General features: G+C 46.4%; 1 protein-coding gene and 1 long non-coding RNA gene across 12 annotated transcripts in view; one reads left to right on the top strand and one right to left on the bottom strand.

Moving 5' to 3' along the window:
- LDB2 (LIM domain binding 2) overlaps positions 1-21,718 on the top strand; it is a 350,225-nt gene that overhangs the window by 316,704 nt on the left and 11,803 nt on the right. The window lies entirely within an intron of this gene.
- Positions 5,781-20,655, bottom strand: LOC136306686 (uncharacterized). Of its 2 annotated transcripts, none has more exons than XR_010725654.1 (3): positions 20,569-20,655; positions 16,082-16,303; positions 5,781-6,366 (listed from the first exon to the last, which is right to left on the bottom strand). It is a non-coding gene; the product is annotated as an uncharacterized lncRNA (long non-coding RNA). The 2 variants fall into 2 exon arrangements; XR_010725655.1 differs by lacking the exon at positions 5,781-6,366 and adding an exon at positions 15,226-15,325.

The following is a 21,718-nucleotide window of genomic DNA, read 5'->3' on the forward strand; positions in this document are numbered from 1 at the left end:
TTCATTTTTCTTTCTTTCTGGATAAGAGAACTCACAATGGAATCCTGGACTCCAGATGAATAAAACATTTTTTGACCATTGCCTTTTGGGGCAGTTGAGTAAATTTGGTACAAACTCATGCAAGCAATTTGAAGTTAAACTATTTTTATGTAACTTGGGGCTAAAAATACTTCCTGCTTTGCCTTCTTCACAGGATCAGATGATATACTGTAATGTATGTGATTGTTTTTCATAAACTGCTGGGCACTGTGCAAAGCTAATCTATTATTATCATTACCACTACTGTCACCATGGTTACCAAAGCCAAAGAGGGCAGAGACTGCCCTGGTCTGTGTATGTGACCAGAGAGAAATAAAGCTTCTCCTTATCCTTCTAGCATTATTTCTGTCCCCTTTCTTCTAAGTGCCTTGCCTTTCAACTTTGCTAAACTCCTGATAACTTCCCAAACATGCTTAATCTTTCCTGGGCCTTTGTGCACCCTTCTCTCTCTGCTTAGAATGCTTCCCACTCCTCCTCTCCCTTCCTTTACCCAGAAAATGCTAGTGTATCCCCCAAGGCTAAACTCAGAATTCCCCAATCTGTAAAGGTTTCCTTGCCCTCATATCTAAGACTGCTTGGGGTTTGTCCCCGTGTCATAGCTCTGTTGTGAAACGCTGCCTTCATAGCACCTGGACGTTGACATGTCTGTCTCCCCAGTCAGGCTGTGAGCATCCTCGACCAGGGGCTGGGTCTTAGGGTTCATGCACCAGAGTAGGGTCGGGACCGAAATGGCATGGACTCCAATCTGCACTCAACCATTCATTGGTTGTGTGATTCAATAAAAACACAGGCAGAGGGCTTAACAGTAACACCTGGTACATAGTAGGTGCTCTGTAAATATTTGGTGAATGAAGGAATAAGTAAATCAGTGAGTGGGTGATTAATCGGCTCCCTCTCATGAGGTATTATTTCACAGAGGAAGAGAAAAAGGCTTTGGAGAGGTGTTTGGCTCAAGGTCACACATTTTGTTTGAGCTGGCTGAGTCTAAAAACTCCTCCTTTAACTTCTGCCTCTATGCGGCACATAATAGGTGCTCAACAAACGGGTGCACTGAACAGAATCGTCGAGCCGGGTTCAGAATGGTGAGAAGGGAAAGGCAGCGCTGAGTGAAGCTCAGGCGAGCTCTCTTTCTCCTTGTCTTCTGCTGAATCTTCGCTCTTGTGATTTTTTTTTTTTTTCTGGTGAGACATTTCTGGTTTCTTTCCAATGGATAGGAGAGGAAAGCCATCCGGGCGGCAGGGCTCAGAGCAGGGTTCTGTCATTCCACAGGTCACCTACCTCGCTCAGCAGCCCGGCTCCCAAAGTTCGCCTCGATTCTCACACTTCTTGATGCCCGGAGAAGGCAGGGCACGGTTTGCTGTTCACAGACCCATTCCAGGCCCATCAGAGAGTGATGACACTTCGCTCTTTTGCTGCATGAAGAGGGGAGATAAGGAGTCCCAGGACACAAGGCAAACGAGCTCCAGATTTGGGTGTGACTCGCAGAGACGGGGAGACCCCGAGCGCCGCCTCCCTCCGCGGGTCCGCGCTCTCAGAGCCGCTTTGCCATCCAGCTCCTCTGTCACCATCGCGCTGATCCCTGAGTCCCGGAGCCCAGGCCCGGTGTCTACAGAGACAAAGTAACATGAAACAGATTAAAGGGAGCATGCCCTCTGGATAGTTTGGCGCACTGTCTTACCCTTGGTGGTGACTCCTGTGAGTAATAAGTCACTGCCTTGTCCTTAGGCAGCTAAGCGGAGCAGGGACTTCTGCAACCAGCAGCAGCCGGGACAGCAGAGGCCCCAGGGTCCAGTCCCACGCCTGCCCTGACGCGCTGCGGGGCCGGGCACCTTGCTCTCGGTGGCCCGTGAAAATAAACAGAGGGTCCCTCGTGCACTCTTCACTCCAGACTATAAACTGTCTTCCAGAAAGCTCTTTGTAAATTGCTATTATTTCCAAAGCAATTTGTAAGACAGTGAGAGAGCAGCAAGTGTTGACCTCCCACACTTTGGGCCAAGTTCCCGACACCTCACTGCGCTCTCAGTCAGAAACTAAGGTCTTGTCGGTAAAGAAGGGACGACGGGGAGACTTAGCAGGCTGTTGTGAATTTAAAACACGGTCTGTACACGCTGTCCTTTCCCGAATCATCCCTTCCTGGTGGCACACTGGCCGCAGTTCTCGGCATGTCCAGAAGAAGAGACAAGGTTAGTGGCTGCGGGAGACCCAGCCACCCCCTCGTGGCTAATCTACACTTCATCCTGTGCGGCTGGCTGCTCCTTTCACCCTTAGGGAGACCCTTAGATACTTGGGGGTCAGTTTGCATACTGTTCTGTTTCATTTGGTATTGATCTACAAAACGGACCATTTTGATTTACAAAAAAAAAAAAAATTTGTCCAATCTAGTAATAAGTTTGGGAAATCCTATACCTTCCTTTCAGAAATTCAACTGAAAAATCTTGCAGAAAAGAAAATTTGTTTCGTTTCAGTTCATTCACTATACTATGTCAAACTGCTTCAACCTGGGGTATTTAAAAATTCTTTTGTCTAACACTTATTAACATCTGCAAAAAGCATCATAAGAAATGTGGGTCACATGCACGGGTTAACCCCTGGGCTTCCCTCCCTGCCAGGCTTCCTTCCACCCTCCTAGCATGCCACACGGCCCACGTGTCCGTACGGTGCATGGGACATTCCCTCCTTTCTGCCTGGCAAATTCCTCTTCACGTTCTAAACCTGCTCCAGGAGACCTCCCTCTCTGGGAACTCCTCGTTGACCCTCAAAAGAAATAGCTCCCTTCTCTGAGCTAAAGGATCCCTGCCAAGCCAATCCTCTCTGTCAAGAGGGACCAACACATGGTGGGCAGGCCTCTCTGGGGTGTCACCTAGGCCAGCGGCTCCTCTTCCTCCTGGCTCAGAGCACAGAGTCACGGTGAGGGCCACTGCCGTCTCCTTCCTGTGCCCATGCGTCGTAGGGCGGGCTCAGCGGGAGGGAAGAAACGCTGTATCATTTATCCATAGACCATATTTATGCTTTCATTTTCCACAATGAATCAGACTTGTTTTCACATGTCCGTCTTCCTTAAACACATAGTGGTTGCGAAGATACTAAAAAACGGATGCCCCTTTGAACTGCTGGAGGGACACGAATTGGCGCAACTGTGTGTCTCAGTGTTTGTTTTCTTACTCAAGACAAGCACAGGCCTTTGGCAAAACACTCATTAGAAAACGTGCACTTTCCTTATCCCGGTGTTTCCCAAGCAAGAGACAAGAATTCCTGCAAAGCCGGTTCAGAATGTCCAAGGAGGGGAGATGGAAATGATGGGGCTCAGCTTCTAAGACCCTAACAAATGACTTCGTCTCATCCACCTAAAAGTCTCAGGACATCCACAGGTTTTCAGATAGAATCTGCGCTAGAATCAGAATTACTGGGACAGCCTTGATATTTGGCCACATATGAAATTTGGGAATGCAGCCAACATCCATCTGTCGAGCTTGGACTTTAAGATGTGTGTCACCCCCCCAAGGCACCGTGGACAGAGCGTGCGTTGTTACCTGGGGCTCACCAGAGAGATGGGACCTTGGTATGGGGCATCAGCTCCTCATGGCTCCGGCACCCCTCACGCTGAAGACCGTCTCCCCTCGAACGCTAAAATTGGAGCCTGGTGCTTGACACAGAGGCTCCGGTGGTGGGATTAATCATGCAGAGTCCTCGCGTGCTGCGTGAATTGTGTTGCTAGTTATATTGTCATGAATATGGTTGAGAGTGATATTAATGCAGGAAATATCAATACCCGAAAGCTTCCCTGGCATGAGATGCTTGCTCCAGCGGCATGAGCGGCCTGTGAACATTAAACGTGCTCTCGCTCAGAGGCATTCATCTGTACTCCCTTCGAGTACTTTTAATTAAAAATGTTGACTTCCCAGCAATCGTTGTTTTTCTGTAACCCCCAAGTGGAATTTTAGTGCAGGACAAGGTCTTTTCTATGAGTACTCATCGGTCCAGCCAGGGTGACATCCCTCAGACAAGGCCCCTGTTGACAATAAGGAGATGGCAAAGGTGGTCAGCCACCGTCTCTGTCCGTCTCACTCTCCTGGGAAACATTTCAGCTTTATGGACAAGGATAAAACCCTGTTCAGAGTCAAAAGGAGAGAGGAACGCCATGGAGGATATGATTTGATTGCATCATTTGCTGTCACAGTTTTAGAGCCTGCTCCAGTGGGCCCGTCACAAGCCACGTTGGAGTCCACTGAGCTGGGTTCTGAGGCTGACCGCTTCTTGCCTGTGCAGACACGCCTTCACACACAATTTTGCCTGGTCTCCCCCTATTGGCGGGGTAGCTGTCACTGTTTCCATTACTGCAGACGTGACTGGCGTTAGAGCTGCAGAAATGGCGTGCTGGCGGGGTTGAGGGAATGCGCTGCATACTACAGCCTGTACCTCACCTTATTTAAACTTCCCAACAAGCTGACCTTGGGCATTATAACCCATTTGGAGAACACAGAAGCTTGAGGAACTGAAAGCCTTGCCAGGGTTACACCGCTCATAGGGCCTCCTCTGAGATCAAAACTTGAGTCTGACTCCAAAACCCAAACCTCTTCCTTGCTTCCGTCAGCGTCAAGTTGGTGACTCTTCCCCTTAGGGTAGACAACCATCCCATTAGGACTGAGGAGTCACCTAAGAAATGGGACAACTGATTTTAAAATCTGGGACAGTCCTGTGCAGATCAGAACAAGTTGGTCACCCTAACTCCATTCTATAATTCCTTATTTTACTTCATCTTCCTAGGTGACTAAGATCATGGGTTTATCTCAGAAAGGGAGTGGAAGCCTATTGACTGGCTCCCTCCCCAGGAAGCGGTGGACATTCAAGGAGTGTCAAACTGACACAGGGAGGGGGCAGTTTGCCACAGGGAGGGACAGAACTTGGCAGACACAAACATGACCCAGGAAATCACACTAAACGGCCCATGGGTCAGTCACCACCCAGTGCTAACGCCTGGGTTGGAGTAGATTTCCTCCAGCGTTGCATTTGGAGAACGTCGTGGTTATTGTTCAGAGCAAGGTGTCGTGGACACAAAGAAACAGACGTGGTCCATTAGGATGATGGACAGGAAAGCAGTGTTGATCAAATGCCCACCTCTCTGAGCCATGTGCAGCTGATCTAAGAAGCGCTTCGGGAGCACACGGAAGAGTGCCCGGCTACGAGACTTTACTAATAAAGTTGAAAATATGCTAGTATTAATATAGCTGGTACTAAAGGATGGGAAATAAACGCCTGGAACTTTGTCAGCTTATTAATCATTTCTTTGTAAGCAGTGTTTTTCCGTGCTTTGCTGCAACAGCTAACCACAGTTCACTGGCTGAAGGCCAGGCTAGCTTTTGCACGGGGCCTATTACCATGCACTCGGATTCTGTGCCGCTTGTCCATTTATTAATGCTGCAGACTTTCTACAATTTAGTCTAAAAATAGCAGCAGCTCTGTGAGAAAGACTGCATGTCGTGCTTCAGCCACAGAATAGAAACATGGAAGGTTGTGTGCGTGTGCATGCGCATGCATGTGTGTGCGTGTGTGTGTCTGTGTGTGTGTGTGTACCTAGGGAAAATATTGTAATACCGCCAACCCATAGTTTGTGATGTTCCTGAAAAACCTTATTTTATTGGCATACTGAAAACTAAAAGAAAAAACAAATTGAGAAGGGAGAGGAAAAAAAGAGAGTAGATTTTATTTCCGGAACCTCAACTCTGCATAATCCGTTTATTTTTAGTGCCTAAAGTGACCATGCTAAGCTAGAATGAAACCGAAGACACGGCCTTTTATTAGAGCCCCTTATGAAACCATGCTGAGCTCAGTGGGGGTCCTCTTCGGCTCCCCCCCACCACCAATCAGTTTTCATTGCAAAGCCCCCAGGGGAAAACTACCCATTGCGTATTTTCTTATACCGCATCTTGTAAACTAACATCCCTCTGGGTACTTTGGAGCGGAACATTCCTCGATAAAAATTATTCCAACAGGACGGTTTTCCTAGAACACACCCCCGGTTGGAATACGTCCGCCTGGCTACTTAGCCATGCCCGCACTCCAGTGCGCGTGACACTGGGATGGTTTCTCCAAAGCCATGATTATTTTTGGAGCCAGAAAAAGCTTAAACTAGACAGACGGCATTGGAGAAGCCACGTGAACCAGGTGGAGCTGCCAGGGACACAGGTGCAGGGTGACGGGGGTGCGTTTCACCGTCGGAGTGGGAGCGATAACGCCTCGCCGCCGCACAAATAGGAAGAGTGGACGGACGGTTTGCATATCGGACGTATCAGGGTTTGACGCAGAACTCCTGAGTGATGCGTTGTTTGCCTGTCAGAGAAATTAAGAGGAAGGAAATGTCATTCTGCAACTTCACACGAGATAGCAAAGAGAGATGGTCGGCTGGGAAATTGTCGTTTCCTAGGCTGCTTCCGAAAGATACCACCGGGAGCAAAGGGTGACGGGGAGGGGAGGGGGGCGGGAAGCGGGCAGCTCGAGGCTGGCCTGGGAAGAAAGGGCTTGGGAGAAGACTCTTTTTTTTTCTTTTTTTTTTTTAAATCAGCTTTGATTTCAATACCATGTGCCCGATGAAGAGATAACATCATAATAGTCAAGGGTCGTGAAAAGAATGGAGGCTTTGGAATAGCCCACTTCTCCCACAGATGTTTACAGAGCACCTGCTCTTTGCTGACACCTTTCTGAGTGAGGAAATAATGGGAGTTATGCCAGAATCTGGGCCCCGATACTTTCTAGCTGTGGGTTTGGGACAAAGTGCTTAAGATCTCTAAAACTGGGTGGTGGTCACCTCTGAAAATAGGGACCAGAGATCTTAACCTAAATGCTGTTTTGAAGATAAAGTGAGATAAGTTATGAATGGTGAGTCCCCTAAATCTCTCTAAGGCTCAGATTGCCCACCTGTAAGATGAGGATGATAATAGCGAAGTCAGAGAGTGAAGTGTAGATGGAGTAACAGAGTGACCAAGTGTGTGCCAGCCCTCCGAAATCGTGCAGGTCATTGTTGGGATGCCTTGTGCTTGCTCGGGAGTGTGACAGCAGAAGTCTCTTAACCCCATGAGTTCCTGTCCCCACAGCTGTAATCACGTCCAAGATGTCTAGCTTTCATAGTTCTGTAATTTTGGGAGTCTTGCAATATCTGCTTGCTGATTTACCAGTAATTTGAGAATCTGAGCTGCATTCCTACCTAGTAACCTAGACTCACCTTGTGGTTATTTCCCTGCCTGTCTTGATGGAAGGTGCCCAGGTTAGTTCTGCCAATTAGACCTAATGAAAACGCCCACCCCAAGCTCCTTGCTGTTCTCAGACACCCAGAGGAACCCAGTCTTTCTCATATTCAGTGCCATAATAGGGCAAGGTCAGGAAGGTACCCACCAGAAAACTCATAAATACACACACACACACACACACACACACACACACACACACACACACCATGAAAGAGTGGAGTCTGAAGCTCCTGCATTTGGGTCAATCTAATGACTAGACCAATGGTTCTCAAAGTGTACGCCAGGGCACACTGGTGCGCCTAGAAGATTTCCAGGTGCTTCCTATGGTATTTCAGAGAAATATGTGCCTGTTGGGGACCAAAAAACCAACAAGGTTTTTGGAGTTTAGATTTTGAGGGGACAGAGGTGTGGAGAATTGGCTGTAAGCTGGCAGTCTGCCCAGCTCGCCATCTCACTTACCTGATTAGGTTGAAAAAGGCTGTTAAGCTGTGGTGCTGGATTGTTTACACTACCCCCCCCCATGTTCCCCAGAAAGACTGGAGGCAAGTTTCTTCTATCCTTTGTTTGGTGTAAAGTTAAGATGATATGTATGGTGGGGGTTTTCTGCACTCAATTAAGAGTAAAAAGAGAGGAATTCTTCAATGTATTGAAGAGAAAATGAGAGTTTTCCTTTCAAATATAATATATGCCCAAACATTGAAGAAATCACTAGGACACATCAGGCTCATGTTTCTCGTAAACACAAGAATGAAAAAACTTAACACATTCACATTAGGACCTGCCAAATTTACTAAATCTTACTAAGAATATCTATCTATCTATATATATATATATAAAGATAACTTTTTTGTCATTTTTTTCATTTTTAACCCCTCCTTTTTACAAATTCTAAAAAGCATAACTCAAAAAATGTAACATAAAAATGTTTTTAATGTCAGAATAAATTTAATTTTGTCATATTTATTTTGTTTAATTACTATAAAAACACTGAAGCCAGTAGCCGCGGCCACCATCACAGCTGCCTGGCCCATGAGGGTTCACATTGGATTCGGACAGTCGGTAGAGAAACAGTGGAGCCAAAAACTGGTGGGCCATCATCTTTAATCCTAGCTTGCACCCGACGGGCAAGTAAAAACAAACACTGGGCTCCAAAACCCACTCACATTCAGTGCTCACAAAGCTACTGACTTATCCGAGTTTTGTAGAATCAAAGGTTTCTAGCTCACCAGACTTATTGACCTCTGTTTCCCATCTCCTTCCTTCTCCCTGCACAAACTCTACACAAACTGACTTCTCACTCAACACTCCACCATCTTGGCTGCTTCTCCTGGCCTCCTCCACATGGCCTTTCTCTGCTCTGCTCTCTAATGCTAATCTCAGGAACCAAGAGAGCAAGCTCCCTTTCTGCCCCATTTTATATTGTAGAAATCCAAACCTTTAATCCAATATACAAAATAGGGAAGTCTCTAATACAAAGTCACTTATCTGAGGCATGATGGGATTGTACCACCCCACATCAAAAATGGTGGGAAAGACTTAGTCTTAAAACCAAGCCCCAGGCTACAAGGATCCTGCCTGCCCACAGCCCGCCCCCAACACACATTAATATCACCTGGGCGATGGGCTTCCATGTTGGCAGCGCCATCTTTAACAAAGTGAGCATAATATATTTTATCTGCCCAACAAACACGCTTGGACTTTATATTTTTTCTTTCATATTTGACTTAATTATTATAACATACTTCTCAGAAATTTGTATATAGTGAGCCTTCAACTATTTGTAGGATTTTAAATGCATCTCAACTTCAAAAAGTTTGAGTACCACTGGACTAGACCAAGAGCAAATTTTTTAAGATCGTATACACATCTGCCATCAAGGGCCCACGGATGCTCTCAAAGCACAGACAACTAAAGGAAAACAATGAGATTAAATATAGAGGAAGATAAGGAAGAAAAGTTTCCAATGTGAATACCCATACATGGAGGGAGAAAATTTTTTTTTTAAAAACGATAGTGTGATCCCTCTAGATTTCTAATACTCTATGGGGAAATAAGCACAGTGAAATGAGAAGTAGTGGATAGTCAAGTGTTCGTGGGACCCCAGATAAAATCAGCAAGGGCAGACCCCTTGGTGTCGACCTTGGTTCCTCTGAGGATGAAGGACTAAGGCCCTGTTCTACCTGTGGCCTTAGCCTTGTCAGTTCCTTGTCACTGAAATATGTACAGCTGAGGCTCAGAGGAGACATCTCTCTCATTCATTCAATATTAATTTGCTTCTCTGTTTGCCTGCTAAGAGCCACTATCTGATGCTTTTAAGGTGGACAACTCCCCTCACCACCAGATTCCAATCTCATTAGGGGAGCAGACCTACATTCAGTTCATTATAATGCAGGGTGATAGTAATGTGTTCACATTCAAGGGATAAGAATTAACAGGGAGGTGTAACTGCCTCAGTGTGGGGGCTAAGTTCAAGAAAGTCAAAGCTAACAAGTGCCTGAAAGCTGTGTGACCTGGGACCAGTAACTCAATCTCTCTGGTCTCCTTTTCCTCCTATGGTGCTGGGGGGATGAAGTGAGAAGACCCAATGAGGCCACTGAGCCTGCTGCCGGTGCCCAGTACACACCAAGTCTTAGTCATGATGGGAGGTAGTGAGCGAGTCATTACCAAGCTGTTGAAAGAGCTTTATGTGCATCATTTTCTTCCCTCCTGAAACTTTTTCAAAGGAACGTTGATGTCTTTGAAGAGCTGAAACATGGCTCCCGAAAGTCTTGCTTTAGACTCTGGTGCCCTGAATTAACTGGAGGAGACAGTAGTCATGACACCATCTTTCCTGAGTTGCAGTGTAAATTTGATTTTGTCCGTAATGTCTTTGCCTTCATGAGCTCCCTGTGCAGCTGTTGTTGCCCTCTGTCATTTACAGATCATCTTATAGCCTTCCAATTTCTTTTGATGAACCACTTTCTTCTCTTAAAATCTTCTCTCCTCCCACCATGCACTTGCCCACGCCTTTCTAGCTCTGCTGGCAGTTGGCACAGCGTTCAGTTCCACCAATTAGAAGTCCTGTTGTCTTCCCAGTACTTGTGGGTTTGAATACCCTCCTCTGCTCTGGGCCCAGAAAAAATGAAAAAAAATAGACTAGACTCCATCCTCAAGTTGCTAACAGTAAGCATCTCTCCATTCCCAAGAGAGCCCAGACATAGGCACTGCTATGCCCAAAGTCATCTAATGACTGCCCATCCCGCTCAGACCAAAGGCCAACTTCCTACTTATGGCCTCCATGCTCCAGTTTCTCTCCACTCTCTGATCTCATCTCCTACTCTTCTCATCCCCTCCTCTCCATCTTCTCTCCTGGTGTTTCCCCAAGCCCCCGGCCTTCGCCCTTCTGCTTCCTGGCTCAGAATGCTGTTCGTGATGTCCGAACTGTCTTACCCTCAAAACATCCCACTTCCTAACTTCTTCTGAGACTAGGTTTGCCAGAGTATATTTACTAATTACCTAGTAAATTATTATTTATTATATGAATTCAAAGGTAACTGGGTTACCTGGGGGGCAGGGGGGGTTGTCCGTTTTTTTGTTTGTTTTGTTTTTTGTTGTTGTTTTTTGTTGTCATTTTTTGTTTTGTTTTGTTTTTTGTTTTTGCTAAATATGATGACCTTACCAGAGCTTTTTATTCAGATGTCACCTTCTGAGTGATTGCCTTAGTTTTCTATTGCTGACAAGACGAATCACCATGAACTTAGTGTCTAGGAACAACACAAAGGTAGCATCTTCAGGTAGACCAGAAGTCTGACAAGGATCTCACTGTGTTACATGAAGGTGTTGGCAGGGCTGTTCTGCAGGCAGTGGGGAGACTCTGCTGCCTCGCCTTCCCAGCACGGGAGGTCATCCACATTCCTTGGCTTGTGGCCGCCTCCCATCTTCAAATCCAGCAGTGTCAGGCCAAGTCCTTTTCAGGATGCCATCTCTCTGACCCTTCTTTCTGATTCCCACTCCAATTTTAACGATCCTTGTGACTATCCTGGACCCACCTGAGTAATCCAGACTCATCTCTCCATGTCCATGTCGGCTGATTAGCAACTTAAACTCTCTTTGCCACGTAACCTGCCGTCATCCCAGACTGGAGGGAGTAGGACTCCATCAGGACAGAACCATTGTTCTTCCTAACACAGGGACAGTGCCAAAGAGTCCAGATTTCCAACCGCCTCAACTTCCGTGTCGTTCCCCTGCCTTCTTTTTTCTCTCTTTGGTATCCATCACTAACGCATAGCTTATTTAATTTGTTTATCTCTCTCCTTGGCCGTAGTATAATTCCATAAGAGAAGTGGTTTTCTTTATTTTCTGTTTTTACCACATCTCCAGAATCTAGAACAAACATGGGGCACATAGGACGCATTCAGTAAGTGTGTCGAATGAGCGAGTGAACGAACAATTAAATTCCCATCTGTGCGAATTCCATTTCCATAAAGCATCGTCATTGTCGATGTGAATCTTGCTTTTCGCTTCTATCCGATCTCGCTTCTATCTCCGGGAAGGGAAACAGCTGCGGATAGAAGGTTCCACAGGCACAGTGATCCGGCCACCGTGAGAACCAGAGCAGATGAGCGCTCCGTTACTGAGAAGTCGCACTTTCCTTTCCTCTGTGTCACTGTGGAGCTGGAGGGTCATTGCCTGGCAGTAACTCCTCAGAAAGCAAGCAGGTGGGCGTGCCAAGTGCAGCTGCACACTGGGTACCCAGGGCCAAGACGGAGAACTCCATATCCCCACACTGACCGTAGTTCTGAAATCCTCCCGAACGGCAGCCATGGGGGCGCTGGCCCAAACCCCGGAACACCATGCTGTCTTTAATAGTCTTGTGGGTATTTACACCAAGGCAGGAGGCAGGCATAGCCACACAGCTAATGTTCAGGAGGGATTACAACTGCTGGAGCAAGATAGCCGTGTTCTTTGGAAATCGTCACTGACGGCTCCCAAGGACCATATCCAAATTCCCTTACTCTCAGTAGTTAGATTATAAAGCCCATTTATAAATGCTAGTGTTTAAATGTTACTTTACTGCAAGTATACAGTCTTTCAGTTCCCTGGAGAAAGTAACCAACATACTACAAAAGCTGCCCGTTTCCAGTGAGGACCAGCGTGGACGAGTGCTAACCTTCTTGATGCTGCGATCAAGGGCACCCATTGTGGGGTGGGCAAGCGCCCCCATTGCTTGGAGATTCCAAGCAGCCAGGTCTTGCCTTTGGGATATTTGATACTTCTGTTTAGCCAAACACATCAAAATGCCAGTCATGCTTTTCTCAAGCACAGGGAAACATGGATGGAAAGAAAACAAACAGCCTGATATTTAACATGTCACCATTCAGTGTTGAGCCTAATGGCGTTTGCAGAAGGCTCATCGTACACAGAGTGCTTCTGCCTACCTCAGTTGTAGCTCTCAGCTCTTTGGGGGACAGAAGCTGAGGCCCTGACAAATCTGACCACTGCCCGCCTGTCCCCCGTGGCTTGCTCTCTAACCCTATGAGGCGGCAGTTTCCGATAATACTCTCTCTTGTGTTCACACGTGGCTTCCCTCTGCCCGAGATGCCCACTCCAAGCTTTGTCCCAGCCATCTTCTCTTTCACCTGCCTGTCTCCTAAGTCATCTTTTTAGGTCTCAACTTCAATATCAGTTCCTCCCGGCAACTTTCCCTGACACCTCTGGCCTTCCCTTTTCTTATTCACAGCCTGTTTGGAATTCTTGTTTACCACCTCTTCTCATCAAGCTTCAAGGGAGGGGGGCTGGGTCTGCCGTGTTCATCATCACATCCCCGGTTCCCAGGTTACGGCAATTATGAAATGTATAAAGCAAGAGCTGACCCATTTTCTGATGTCTACTCACTATTTGGTTTTGTTTCCATTCTATCATATTTATGTATTCAACCATTCATACAAATGTCAGATCCATGCTTGGAACAGAGAGATCTTAAAAATAAAATAGTAGGACACAGCTTAGCTCTTCAGGTCTTTATAGTCTAGTGCGAAGACTATGCAAGTTCTCTGTGTCAGGTTACCTAGGCTGTTATCTGAGTCAGCTCAGGCTGCCATAACTAAATACCGTAGAGTGAGTGGCTTACACACAGGGGTATCTTTCTCACGGTTGGCTAAAAATCAAGGTGCTAGTTGATTTGCTTCCTGGTGAAAGCCCTCTTCCTGGCTTGCAGATGGCTGCCTTCTTGCTATACCCTCACATGGCTTTTCCTCGGAGTGTACCCATGGACTAAGAGAGAGATCTCTGATGCCTCTTCCTCCTCTCCCAAGGTCATCAGTCTGTCAGATTAGGACCCTACCCTTACAACTTCATGGAACTTTCATTATCTCCTAAATGCCCTGTCTCCAAATACAGTCTCACTAGGGGTATGAATCTGAGGGGGCACAATTCAGATCATAGCAGCTACAGTACCAGTGACTTAACCAAATGCCAATCTAGGTTTTTCTGTGAGGCTATTTTGTAGATGTGATGATCATCTATAATCAATTGACTAACTATAATAGATGGCTGTTGGGTGAGCTTCATCCATTCAGCCAAAGGTCTCAATAGCAAAACTGAGATTTTTCCAGAGAAGTGAAAATTCTGCCTCAAGATGGAAGCATTAAGTCCTGCCTGAGTTTCCAGCCGATGGAAGCCCAGTGGTTATCATACACACATGTGAGCTGACCCCTTAAAATGCTTATCCACATACATACATATCCCATTGGCTCTGTTCTTTAGGGAACCCTGACTCATTGAGTGACGCACAATGAAAAGGCAGTGTCTTCCAGAAGCCACTCAGTAATTCTGACCCACCAGCCTTCATTTTCAGTGTCGGATTCATCTGAAGGCACGACAATAGGCCAGTTTTTAAAATCTATCTGAAATTTGCTCATAGCACCCAGGCGACACATAGGAGCACTCTTTAGATGTTTATTAATGACTGTGAGGTATCTCCCACAGATGTTTTCTCCTTCCTTTGGAAATATTTTGGCGGCTGTGCCCTAGAACTTAGAGATGTTTGTGGAATGCATGCGTAGGGTATCGGAGGCAATGGCTCAGCAATCAGAACAAGTCACTTAATAGGAAAGGCCTGGTGACTAAACATTTCAGATGTCCATTTGTCATGAAAATCTAATTTTGAGGCAGGGAACATTCATAATGGTTTGACAGGTATGTCCTGATGAGTTTCCAAATGTCTTCGCTGAAGCCCCTGCCCCTGGGCTTGGTTACACCCCTACTATAAGAAACATGTAGGGAACACTTCCCATATGTTAAGACTTAGGTACAAACGAGACTAAGAGACATGGACAAGATTGTGGTGGTTATGGGGGGCGGGGGGAGGGAAGGAAGGAGAGGGGAAGGGGGTGGGGGAGGGGCACAAAGAAAACTAGATAGAAGGTGACGGAGGACAATCTGACTTTGGGTGATGGGTGTGCAACATAATTGAATGACAAAATAACCTGGACATGTTTTCTTTGAATATAAGTACCCTGATTTATTGATGTCACCCAATTAAAATAAAAATTTATTTATATAAAAAAAAGACTTAGGTACATACTGGAAGCAGACTTTTCTGTTTCTCCTAGCAACCCAGTCAGTTAGGTACTATAGTTATCTCAACGTTGCTGATGGAGAAACAAGCACCAAAAGCTTCGCTGACTGAGTAACTTGCCAAGGTCTGGCAGTCTTTAGCTGAAATTTGAACCCAAGTCTAATTTTCATGCTACTACACATGGTGTCTCCCTACACCTAAAGTCCTGAATTCTTTAGATGTTGCCTGATGTCTCATAAATCAGACTTTCAATCAGAATCTATCCAGGAAAACAAAACCACACCGCGTAATTTAATAGAGGAAATTTAATATGGCAAAATACTTCTAAAAGTGTTGGAGCTAGAAAAGCCACCAGGGAAGAGGACAGGCAGCCCTAAAATTCGCAACGGTCACTCCCGGGGAAGAAGGCAGGAGGTGTGACTGTCAGGTCACTTGGTACAAGGTGGGTCCCTGGCGGATCTGTGATGACAGCTGTTGGAGGGGTCATCTGAACCACAAAAAAGACAAGAACACCCTTTCTTATTTCTTTGCTAATGTAGTAAGGTTGGATTGTGTCCTTCAGAAATTTATGTTTACCTGGAACCCTAGGATATGGCTTTATTTGGAAATTCAATGACTAGAGTCTGTGTGAAAAGGGGCTACGGAGACAAGGGGGAAAGGCCAGGTGAAGGCGGAGCCAGGGAGTGGAGTGATGCACCTCTGAGCCAAGAAACGCGAAGACAGCTGGGTCCACCAGGGGCTGGAAGAGGCAAGGAAGGACTCTTCAAGCCTCAGAGGGGGCACAGCCCTCCAACACCTTGGTGTCAGACTTCTAGCCTCCCATACTGGGAGAGAAGACATTTCTGTTGTTTTTAGACACCTGGTTTATGATGTTTTGCTTTGGTGGCCCAAGCAAACTAACTCAACCTGCTTCTCTCTGGTCCCCCTCGTGCCTCCGACTGATCAGTCCTCGCCCACAGCCAGCCAGCTAAAAGCGGTGGGAAATAGGAAGGGGGGTCAGTCCCCTGCAGTACAGAGTGAGAGGGGGGCCCAAGAGCGATAGGCAAAGAGCCAGAACACTGGGGAAGGGGCGTGCGTACCAAAGACACCGCAGAGAACTAAGTCCACGGGTCGGAAGGAAAGAGAAGGAACAACAGAAGCCTTGAGCTGTCTCTGGCTGGGCCTGACTGGTGCCACGGAAACCCTGAACTCGGCTAGTCTGACAGACGCCCCCGGGGGTCAGAAAAGTAGCCAGTAACCTCACCAATCATGAGCAGGCGTCCTTCCCGGCAGCCTCAAACTGAGATCAAGACGCGGATGCCGAAAGGCGTTGTGTGTAGCCTGCTGGCTCGGGAAGGAGATGGTCTGACAACACCTGAGGAGCAGCTGCTGCACCTCCTCTTCCGGGGGTGGATGGATACGATCACTTTCCCAACAAATCAATTTGCAAAACAATTGAGAGAAGGCCAAGGCTCCCTGGTTGAATCTTCAGATAAAAAAATAAATAAAAAAGAGGATGTTTTGAATTTGACAACCACTCTACCTTTAATCCTGTCAGGAAATAAACCCCAGCTGTAATCTGATGCTTAGGAAGTGCATAGTTTAAGGGACCAGGCTTCCAGCCCTCCCTCGTCTCTCTTCCTCTGAGGCAGAGTGGGCTTTGCTCTTGTCGTTCCTTGTTATCTGTTTCCAGGTGGGATTATCTGCTCACTTTGTTTTGTTTTCCTTTTAGATTCTGTGTTATATTGTTCTATCATTTTAATATTAGATCTGTTTTGGTGATGTGTGTCTTAATTAGGAGAGACTCCTTCGCCCTTAGATAAGAGTTTGTTTCTTAATCTCTCCCACCTCTTGATTTCTTTCTAATTCATATTTAGCCACAGGAGTAAGTTACTGAAGAAAAAAATAAAAAGAAAGGACTGCGGTTTGTGGATTTAAATATTTTGCATTTATCACTGAATTCCAAAAATTGATATTATCAAAGACATCAGCTCCAACATGTCAGGGACCGTTTTCCTTTTTACCATCCTTGGACGGTGATATCTAGTGACCCCTAAGTCTGAAGGAGACCAGATTTACTTCCTACAGCAGCCAACCAATCACGTCACACTCCGTGGGGCCAGTCTTCAAAGTAGCCAGTGTTTGTCCTAATACCAGATTCTGAGCGCTACCCTTCCAGGCATCGCATTAAGGATTTACATATGCTATTTTAAACCATCCAAGGTAAATATCATTATCTCCATTTTACAAATGAGAAAACTGAGATTCAGAGAGGCTGAACATCGTGGCCCAAAACACAGTAAATGGCAGGCTTGGCGTTCAAACCCAGAAGAATCTAGCTTCAAAGCCCACACCCCTCCTGTATACCCCCCTCTGTGTACATATCAATGCCATGCAAGGAGCAATACAAAGACAGTGAGACATCTAACCACTCAAACTCACAGATAACAGAGCGGTTAGGAGTGAAGGGCAGGGTTGCAGTCAGGCGAACTTGACTGCGTACCTCTTCTCTGCCCTCCAAATGGCTGTATAACCTTGGCTACATTATAAGAATCATGCTCTTTAACATCAGCTCTGGATGACTTCAAGGCTTTGCGTGTTTTCTCACCTGTAAAAATGGGCCAGAAAGTGGTGAGGGTTCATGACATAATATATGTCAAGTACCTACTTTAGGGGCAGACATAGGTTAGATCAGTGGTAGTCAACCTGGTCCCTACCACCCGCTAGTGGGAGTTCCAGCTTTCATGGTGGACGGTGGTGGAGCAACCAAAGTATAAATAAAAAGATAGATTTTAACTATAGTAAGTTGTTTTATAAAGATGTTTCTGCCAAACTTAGCGAAAATTCGACATAAAGTAGTTAGTAAGTAATTATTATTAAATGCTTTAACTTGCTGTAACTCTGCTTTATAAATTTTATAAAGTAAAGTTACTTCCCTACTTTATAAATCACCATGACTGTGGAACCGGTGGGCAGTTAGAAAATGTTACTACTAACAGATACAGAAGTGGGCGGTAGGTATAAAAAGGTTGACTATCCCTGGGTTAGATAGTCAAACTGATTATTAAGGTATGACTCGACAAATATTTGAGTATGCCTAATACTGTGTTAAATAAAAGGGAGAGAAAAGTAAATATGGACTTGCTATACATAAGCAATGAAACAAGTCCATGAGAAAGGAAAATTCCCAATGCAAATAAGAACAGGGGGGTCTACTCGATTAGTATTAAGTATTATAGAAGCAGGAGTGCCTTATGGGTGGGCATGGTCGGAGTCACATGTGAGATTTGAGGAGGACCTTGGAGGACCTTAGTGGTCATGTTGTTGAGACTCCAACATGGTTTGCCGACTTGAGTGGAATGGAGGTCAACTACATCATTGTTGAACACATTTCCTTCAGCTGACATTTTTCAGTCGATTTTAGAGAGACAGAGAGAGGAAGGAAGAGAAAGAGAGAGAGAGAGAGAGATGGAGAGAGAGAAACATTCATTTGTTCTTCTACTTAGTTCTGCATTCATTGGTCGCTTCCTGCATGTGCCTAGACCTGGGATCAAACCCACAACCTTGGCGTTTTGGTACAATGCTCTAACCAGTTGAACTAACCAGCCAGGGACTGACCATTTTTTCTTTTTCTTCCTTTTTTTTATTTTTTATTTTTTCACACAAGACTTTTTTAATGAAGAAGGCAGTAAACGGATTATATTTTGCCTCACACTCCTTATCCTGCCATGGGAACAGTTTGCCAACCACCTCCTTGGAGTAGCTCTGGTTTAGAACAAAGATCAGCAACCTTTCTGTGAATGGCCAGATAGTCAACGTTTTGGGGTTTGTGGGCCATATGGACTGTGTAGGAACTATTTAACTCTGGTGTTATAACAAACGAGCAGCTATTAACAGTACCTAAGCATGGCCATACTTAGCTCACGGGCCATTCCTTGCCAGATCTCAGTTTAGAAGATGAGGAAGGAGGGAGGGCAGTCTTCTAGGCAAGAAGAACCATGTGAGCAAAGGCTTGAGTTGGTTCTGACATAGTAATCCTGGTCAAGCCTGTGTACAAAGAGGAGGGCGTGCAAGCTCGGGGGGACGTAATCCATCATTCTGAAAAGATGGAATTAAAACATCGGTGGTAGATTAGACCTCGGTTTGAGATTCAGCTGCACGCCAAGCCCAGGGCATCACTCTGTAAGCCAGAGCCGGCTCTGACAGGTGTCACCTGAGCTTAGGTTCAGGCCAGGAGTTGAGCAGGAAGACTGAGCGTGAGCAGAGAGCTGAGGAGAGTCAGCTTTCTCCAGGAGAGCTGTCAGATAACAGCAAAGCGAGAGTGTCTGTCTACACTTGCTTAGGCTCTCCGTTACTATGAAGAGGCAGGCGTGGTGGGGCTGAGCTCCGATCTCCCTGCCTACCCAGGACGTGCACTAATTGGGTATATACACGTGCATTTGTGCAAAGCATTCTACACAGAGGAGGCAATTAATTATTTATCAAATGGGCAAATTTATTACCTCTAAACCCACAGGACAATGCCTAATTTGTCTGCCATTAGCAAATAATTCCTGGCTATTAATCTGGCCAAGATATCTATTATCTATCCATCCATCCATACTCACTCAGCAAGCCACTGTTGTGGTTACAGATCTCAGTTCCCCACCCAGAGAGTGGGTGCTGAAGCCAGAATCCCAGAAAAACAAGTCAGACGCCTGTGGGGAGCAAGCCCAGCCTAAAATCTAAAATTCTCACTAAGTCTGCAAGAAGACCCCCTGCAGCTTTGCCAAGATAGGAGATGACTTTGGGGGGGGGGGGTGAGTCTAAGTACCCCTGGCAGGGATTACACATTTAAATACTTGATAGCCAAGGTCAGGCTTTCCCGTTGTCTCCGCCAGCCAGCACAGGAGGCCCTACTGCTCCCTGGCCCCGGGCGGAGGCTGCCCTCAGGTCTGTGGCCTTTCTCTCCAGGCAAAGGGACTGGGCCACGGGGAACTTTGCCGCAGGCCCAGCCTTGCAGATAAAGCTGTTCTTCGAAATCAAAGACCGCTGTGTTTTTATGTTTAGTTCCATTCATACGTGTTCAAGTAGTGTGTGTTTGTGTGTGTGTGTGTGTGTGTGTGTGTGTGTGTCTTAGAAGGGAAGGCATGTGTGTTGTAGGCTGATTCACACGTATCACTAACCAGAGACTCTTGACTCGGATGGATGGAGGTATAAGCGGGTTTATAAACCTCCAGATTCTCAAAGGGGGTTGATCCTTCAGTGAGACCAGGAATCCTGGCTCCGGGAGGACTTGGCTAGTGACTATGGGAACCCACCCCCCCCCGCCACCTCCCACCCCTACCCTCACCCCCTCCTCCGCTGTCCTCCTGATCTCATTCCATAGTGCCCCAGGCCTTGGTTGTTGCCAGGACGCCCCGGCTGGCTGCCAGGGAAGGCAGGCTCTTGTCCGGGTGAGTTCTGCCACCTGCAGCCCGGCACAGCCAGCACAGCTCCACAGCAGAAGGCTGAGGCTCATTTGCCTTTAATAAGAGGAGGGCTACCTCCCCCCACGCCCAGAACCCTCTGCTGGAAGGAAAAGGTTGGGGATTTCTGGTTAGTATTCAGAGATGTAAAATTCCTTTGGGCTGGGTTACAGCGATGGGAGGATATTTTTACATTAAAGGAGAAGAAATAAATTCTGGGGATTAGCATCTGAAAAAAAAAAAAAGGTTGCCCAGAGAGGAAAGACGCTGGGAAAAAGAAAGGTAATGACACTTGGGTTCTCACAAGAAACTCCACTGTCCCGTTTCCAGGCATGGTCAGTGCTCCGAGGTCCAAACAGGTCATCTTTGCCCTCTAACTGGTGACATAAGGAACACGTGTGCTTCGGAAAGGGTGGTTTCCTGAGCTGCAGGAAGTGTAAACACAGGCGGGTCTGCTCCCTGTGCTTACGTCATTTTAAAGGGAGCCGGACACTTTTGGAGGACACAGATTGTGTTTGTCCTGCCATAATGTCTTCAGCCCCTAACAGACTGCCTTAGAGTTAGGAGGAAGTTCAATAAATGCTTCTGATTTAAAGTAATAAAAATGTGGTTCGTTTTGCCATCAACGCCATGCTTGCAAACACATTATCATGTCTATTTGTTGGACATGTTAAGGTCTCACAACACTATCAACATGGGTGTTCTACAGGTGAAACTGATGCCCAACATTAGTGAGTGGCTTGTCCAAAGACACACAGCTGATGACAGAGTGGAGGTCCACACCTGGACCTCGGCTCCTAAGCCCAGGCTTGTCCCTCCCTACCCACGCGCTTTACATCCACTGTAAGCTCATTTCTCAAGAACGAGAACTGCACCAAAAGGAAGCGGTTTAAACATCTTTGTAACTTTGTTGAATTAAAAAACATATATCTGTTTTCCCAGTCCTTAGAATGTCTCTGAAAACTTTTCTTCCAATCCAAGATGCAGACATTTTCTGACCCTGTCTGAATGTAGGAATGGTTCTTCTTGCATTGATAATTTGTACCTTAGCTCAATTTATAGAACTCACTGTGGAATCCTGCACTCTGTCTGGTCCCGGCCTCGCTGGCTGGGGAGACTGTGGGTGGTCAGCAGCTTGCACATGCTTTGGTTCCAGCGAGGGATTCTTCATAGACGAACGCACACACTGAGTCCATGGACTTAACTGCACTGTAACTGGCCCTCTTTCATGGTTTTTTCCTCATTAACAATTTAGGTTTCAAATTGGAGTTATGGGTAAACGAGAAGTTAGCCAAGATCGAAGATGACTCCTCACTAATCCAGAGCTCGTGCCGTTACAGCCTGGCTCACTAAGGTCGTTGGGTGGCTTTGTCTCTTTGGCTCACATTGTGCTTGCGGGGGGTCAGGCTTGGCTTTCTTGCTCTCTCCTTCCAGAGAAGCAGCAAAGGGAAGGA

The sequence above is a fragment of the Saccopteryx bilineata genome, chromosome 5 (genome assembly GCF_036850765.1).
Source record: "Saccopteryx bilineata isolate mSacBil1 chromosome 5, mSacBil1_pri_phased_curated, whole genome shotgun sequence".
In the NCBI taxonomy this organism is placed as follows: Eukaryota; Metazoa; Chordata; class Mammalia; order Chiroptera; family Emballonuridae; genus Saccopteryx; species Saccopteryx bilineata.